The sequence below is a fragment of the Antechinus flavipes genome, chromosome 3, assembly GCF_016432865.1.
Source record: "Antechinus flavipes isolate AdamAnt ecotype Samford, QLD, Australia chromosome 3, AdamAnt_v2, whole genome shotgun sequence".
NCBI classification, from domain to species: Eukaryota; Metazoa; Chordata; class Mammalia; order Dasyuromorphia; family Dasyuridae; genus Antechinus; species Antechinus flavipes.
This window is the reverse complement of record NC_067400.1, coordinates 235,843,832-235,850,501: the sequence shown is the minus strand read 5'-3', so window position 1 is coordinate 235,850,501 and position 6,670 is coordinate 235,843,832. Positions and strand designations below refer to the sequence as shown.

General features: G+C 34.8%; 1 pseudogene; it reads right to left on the bottom strand.

The window, feature by feature from the left end:
• Positions 1–1,449: 1,449 nt before the first annotated feature.
• LOC127557129 (probable C-mannosyltransferase DPY19L3) lies at positions 1,450–3,578 on the bottom strand (annotated as a pseudogene).
• Between the last annotated feature and the right edge of the window lie 3,092 nt (positions 3,579–6,670).

The following is a 6,670-nucleotide window of genomic DNA, read 5'->3' as shown; positions in this document are numbered from 1 at the left end:
GTCAGAGTCAGGTAGTCTCTCTTTTTTTTTTTAAATAATAGTTATTTTCAAAATATATGCAAAGATGCTTTTTAACATTCACTCTTGCAAAACCTTGTGTTCCAAATTTTTCTCCCTCCCTTCTCCCCACCCCCTCTCCTAGATAACAGGTATTACAATACATATTAAACATGTACAATTCTTCTAAACCACATTTTCACATTTATCTTGCTGCACAAGAAAAACAGATCAAAAGGGGAAAAATGAGAAAGAAAACAGGAAACAAGCGAACAACAACAAAAAAGGTGAAAATACTATTTGGAATCCATACTCAGCCCCCCAGCCCTCTCTCTGGGTGAAGATGGCTCTCTCCATCACAAGTCTAATGGAATTGGTAACTCTTTCTGATAACTGTATTCAATAATCCCTGTTTTTGGTCAAAAGTCACTAACTAGGGGAAGCATTGAGATATTCTATGCACTGCAAAATCTTGTCTTGAAGTCAGAGGATAATGTAAGACAACCTTAACCTGACATGTTATACTTAGTAAGAAAATACAGTTTGCCTAAAAATATCATAAAAATGGCATAATTAAGACAATATTTAAAAAGATAGATAGATACTAAGCTATAAAAAGATACAAAAATCTAGGATATACTGCAACATATTTAACATATATAGGACTGCTTGCCATCCTGGGGGAGGGGGGGGGGCTGGAGGGAAGGAGAGGAAAAAACGAAACATAAGCGAGTGCAAGGGATAATGTTGTAAAAAATTACCCTGGCATGGATTCTGTCAATACAAAGTTATTATTAAATAAAATAAAATTAAAATTAAAAAAAAAATAAATAAAAAGATACAAAAGCCAAAAACAGAACACAGGTTACTAAAGTTCATAAACCTGAAAATGAAAATAATATTAATGAAAGGAAAAATATTAAAATAGCATAAACATATTTTAAAGCAAAAACAAAAATACCAGAAAGTAATAAAACAAATCCTACTTGCATATCCTTTATGAAACAAAAGTCTCCCTACATATACTTTTCTTCCACTCTAAAAACTAGGATTCTTAATTTATAATATTCTTCTAGTCCTAGTAGTTTAAAACTATATTTTTAATAAAAATATTATATTTTACCAAAATCCTGGATCCAGCACGTATCAATGAAAAAGTGTCAAATTAAAACAATCATGAAAATATTTGAATGGTAAGAACTTGAAAATTTGAAACATCTGTAAAGTTTACAGAAAAGGAGAACAACCATAAACTTTATTTTTAACTGCCACACAATTATTACTGTATAGAATAGTTCAAAAGCATGTAATAATTAAGTTGAAAAGATATTATTCACTAATTTTGTTGCAAAGTAACTTGATTCAATTTATAAAATGTTTCCAATTCTAAGCAGTCTCAGTATTCCCATCTGATTGAAAACAACTCAAACAACAAAGTTCCACATTGTTGTTAGTCACACTCAAGGCAATGAACACCAGTGGGAAAAGTTAGAGAAAAAGAAGACGACATTTTTTTGTAAAATACCTTCAAAAATATCAATACTCATGTAAACTTTATTAACCTCACAGCAATAAACTATAGGTAAAACTCTTTGATTTCCTCAGGTGATCTCTTTGCATATTTCTAATAAATCTCTTTTGTTCCCATTCTCAATCCCTTCAAAGTATGGATGATTGGTTAAGATCCTCCCAGTGCACAGCTTGACTCTGGCTAACAATGGTATGCTTTCAGCAAATACAGCCTTCCTGGGAGTATTTGACTTAATAGTTCATCAGTTCCACTATGTCTGGGTCATAGGATTCTCTTAACTCGGATGGCTTTGCCATCATTCCTGGCCAGAACTATAGCAAAGATAGATGAGTATTAATCTTGGTATTGAATACCTCATGATTTTCAACCTCTTTGATGTATAGAGTTGTATCAATTTTAAAAGCAACTTCTGCTTTTAAATGTCACTAGTACATAAGTCAAATGATGCAAACACACACGTATGTAATGTTCAAAGATACTCCACTCTCATGGTACTAAATGTCAAAGATGCAAACAGAATAGAGTACTTTAGAATGTAGGCTGTTGCAGGTCTCAGTACAACTGTACATTTTCCCTTATCATCCATGAACTGACTGCACATTAGTAGAATCAATGATTTCTGAAGAGCAACAACAACAGCCACTATAACACCCTAATGGATATTAGGATGCATAAAAGAATAAAGTATGTGAGAGTTTTTCAAGTGTATTAAAAGAGAGAGAATAAAAGCTTCTTCACATAGATACCAATTTGCATTAAAATCCTTTGTTGCTCCAAACCCAAATTTTGCTTTCAGAAATTTAAATATGTGTCCATCCAATTTTAAGAAATTGTTTAATAAGTCTATTGAGAAAACTGTCAAACATGGTTCCAGAGCTAACTGGTATATTAAGGGAATCTTCAGAACATGGCAAAGTCAAAACAGGGACTTGCCCAAGCTCTCCCCCAAATACCTCCAAAAACCTTTAAATAATGACTCTAAACAAATTTTAAAGCATCAGCACTCACAAAAAGATGGAGTAAGGAAGCGTCTAGTTTCCAGATTTTTCTGAAATTTTCTTGCATTTAACACTGAGAGGTTAAAACTTATAAGCAATGACCTAAGATTAAAGAACTGAAGGGCATAGACCAATAATAAACTTGCCACATATGCAACATATGGCTGTGTAACCTTTGTTGTAGGAAGCATGTTTAAAAAATAGAAATAAAATGAATTGTTCTATTTGTATCATGAATTGATTAAATTATCACATTAGACTAAAGAAAATAGTTAAACCCTGCAAAAAGAGTCAGCTTTTCACAAAGTGATTATAAATGTGGTCTAAGTAAATATGTAATTGCTGCTGACGTGTGAAAAATGACAGCATCCGTTTCTTTCTCAAAGGAATGGTGAACTCTACTCTTGTAGTATCTTTTCTATTTACAACAAACCAAAAAGCTGCTAACAGCCCTGACAACCATGTTTCACTAAGGAGCCAGCTGGTTACATAAAGCATTGTGACATACAATATGGTTTGGGGTTCAAATAAAGAGTAAATATAAAAATAAGCAGAATCCAAATATATAGAGATGGAACTTTTTAATAAAACACTGAGAAAAACCATTAGGTAAATATCCATTCAATTGAGGATGTTAATTGTTCTCATTATCTCAGCTTTATTATTATATATCAATCCATGGGAATCCTTCATGATAGTCTGAGCCTGTAGCATTTGTTGCTAATAAGAGTAATATAGCTTGCATTTTGTTCTGAATGATATTTCTCACTCCAAGGGGCAGCTAGGAGGTGCAGTGGATAGAGTACCAGCCATCAAGTCAGGAGGACTTGAGTTCAAATCTGGTCTCAGACACTTAACACTTCCTAGCTGTGTGATCTTGGGCAAGTCACTTAACCCCAATTGTCTCAACAACAATAACAAAAAAAAGATATTTCTCACTCTACTTCCTTAATGTTAGAAAATCATAAATCATTTTCATATAAAACAGCACAGTAGATTGAAGTAAGAAATTCAGTGCAAAGGCCAATGGTTCCACTAATAAAATTTTCCATCATCCAGTTAATGTTTGTCTTTCCAATTCCTACTCTTCCCTCTGTGATAAATTATACTCTTAAGTTTCTGTGATTTTTCTTTCTCTCTTTTGCCTAATAGTTCTCATGATGTAAGACTTTCAGGCATTTTTCTTCAAAGCAGTTTTGGTTCCTGATAGGAAGCAACAGCTGTGAGCAGCAGCAGGAAATGTAAATGAACCTTCTTGGACTTGATGGGTCCTGGCAGCATTGCCAGGGGTTAAGAAGGGAAGGGACAGGTGAGAAGAAAGGTGCATGTATACACACAAACCTGGTGAGACCAAGATAAGGTCAAAATGGGTTCATGACCTAGGTATAAAGAATGAGATTATAAATAAATTAGAAGAGCATAGATAGTTTACTTCTCAGACCTGTGGAAGAGGGAGGAATTTATGACCAAAGAAGAACTAGAGATCACTATTGACCACAACATAGAAAATTTTGATTATATCAAATTGAAAAGTTTTTGTACAAACAAAACAAATGCAGACAAGATTAGAAGGGAAACAATAAACTGGGAAAACATTTTTACAATCAAAGGTTCTGATAAAGGCCTCATTTCCAAATATAGAGAGAATTGACTCTAATATATAAGAAATCAAACCATTCTCCAATTGATAAATGGTCAAAGGATATGAACAGACAATTCTCAGACAAAGAAATTAAAACTATTTATAGACATAAGAAAATATGCTCCGAATCATTATTAATCAGAGAAATGCAAATTAAGACAACTCTGAGATACCACTACACACCTGTCAGATTGAGCTAGAGTGACAGGGAAAGATTGTGGAATGTTGGAGGGGATGTGGGAAAACAGGGACACTGATACATTGTTGGTGGAATTGTGAACACATCCAGCCATTCTGGAGAGCAATTTGGAACTATGCTCAAAAAGTTATCAAACTGTGCATACCCTTTGATCCAGCAGTGTTTCTACTGGGCTTATGCCCCAAAGAGATACTAAAGAAGGGAAAGGGACCTGTATGTGCCAAAATGTTTGTGGCAGCCCTGTTTGTAGTGGCTAGGAACTGGAAAATGAATGGATGCCCATCAATTGGAGAATGGTTGAGTAAATTGTGGTATATGAATGTTATGGTATATTATTGTTCTGTAAGGAATGACCAGCAGGATGAATACAGAGAGGACTGGCGAGACTTACATGAACTGATGCTAAGTGAAATGAGCAGAACCAGGAGATCATTATATACCTCAACAACGATACTGTTTGAGGATATATTCTGATGGAAGTGGATCTCTTCAATAAAGAGAGCTAATTCAGTTTCAATTGATCAGTGATGGACAGAAGCAGCTACACCCAAAGAAAGAACACTGGGAAATGAATATAAATTGCTTGCATTTTTGTTTTTCTTCCCGGGTTATTTATACCTTCAGAATCCAATTCTCCCTGTGCAACAAGAAAACTGTTCGGTTCTGCACATATATATATTGTATCTAGGATATACTGTAACCTATTCAACATGTAAAGGACTGCTTGCCATCTGGGGAGGGGGGTGAAGGGAGGGAGGGGAAAAATCGGAACAGAAGTGAATGCAAGGGATAATGCTGTAAAAAATTACCCTGGCATGGGTTCTATCAATAAAAAAGTTATTAAAAAAAACCAAACAAAGCTGGTGAGACCCCCAAAGTAAGAGCATTAGGAGAGAGGCACTCATACTCCGACACTCATGATCATACCCTCACTCTCTGCATCCCACTATTCCTCCAGTCCCCTTTGCTTAAATGTTGCCTGTTATATAAATATATGATCCATGTAGCCAGACCCATTCTCTTGGAGGAACCTGTCAGAGTAGTCCATGAATCATTTAACAAACTCTCAATGAACCAGGAACTCATCTGAAAGAGAGGGAGTGCAGGGATTTAAGAGATCACTTAGCCAGGCTGAACTGCAGAGTCCATGCTGGTACTGAGTATCCAAGGTTTTATATGGTGGCTGACCAAGTAGAGATATTCAGATCCCATTTGTGATTCAAGAAATTTCCACCCAAAGTAAAGAGAACTACCAGAAAAACAACAAAAGAATCTTTAATCAAGGAAAAGGAATTGCAATTCTAGATACTACACAATACCAAAATACTGGAGGGGCTCAGACCGGACAGAAGGGGCAGAGTTTAAATATATTTCAGTAGGAAGAGAATTTCTAGGAAGGCATAATCTGATGAATCTGTGGCATAAGTTGTTTTGCATAACAACCAAAAGTTTGCAGAAAAGGCTGGAGAGGCTTGGGGAATAGTGACATCTGGTCAAAACAACAGGCTCCAGGTGCAGCAACTAGGAATATCCCAGAGATATTACCAGACTGGCTCCAACTGATTTGAACCAACCATGCTCCAACCATGAGGTTAGGGGGACTGCATTCAAAAGAGTCCAGAAAGAAAGTTAAAAGATTTGACCAATAGCATACATCTAATTGGCCAAAAGGGACAAACAACTAGATCCAAGACTCAACTCCTAGGCTACTGTTCTTTCTGCTACATTCTCAGCACAGTATACAACACAAACTAAGTGCTTAATAAATGTTTATTGATTGATTAATTAATTCTCAATGTCAGTAGTATTTCCCTTATCTTCTTTTAGTGGGCATATATTGCCTTTGGTTGCACTAGCATCAATTCTTTTATTAATAAATGAAATGAATGTTCAAGTACATTAGAAATGTATTTTCTTTGTCCCTTTGGATACCAGGATAGACTTGGTTTGTCCCTGTTTATTGCTATAATTATTTATTCATCATAGTTTAAATTATTTAGTTATAATTTAATTTATTAATGTTTCTCAATGGTTTATTCTTACATTAGATTTTGAAGTTATACAAGGGAGATTATCATGAAGGACTTTATTTAGCATTTTGCAGCTTTAGATTAATATTATGACCAGGAAGATGTTCAGGAGAAGCAGAGAAACTCATAACTAAATTTCACTTGGCATTTCAGTGTTGCTCTTTGTTCTTGAGCATCTAAACACCACAAAAGCAATAACCCTCATTATTTTGATATTATTACCAGTGATGAATAATTGAAAATAATCATTAAATGAACAAATTGGATTAAACT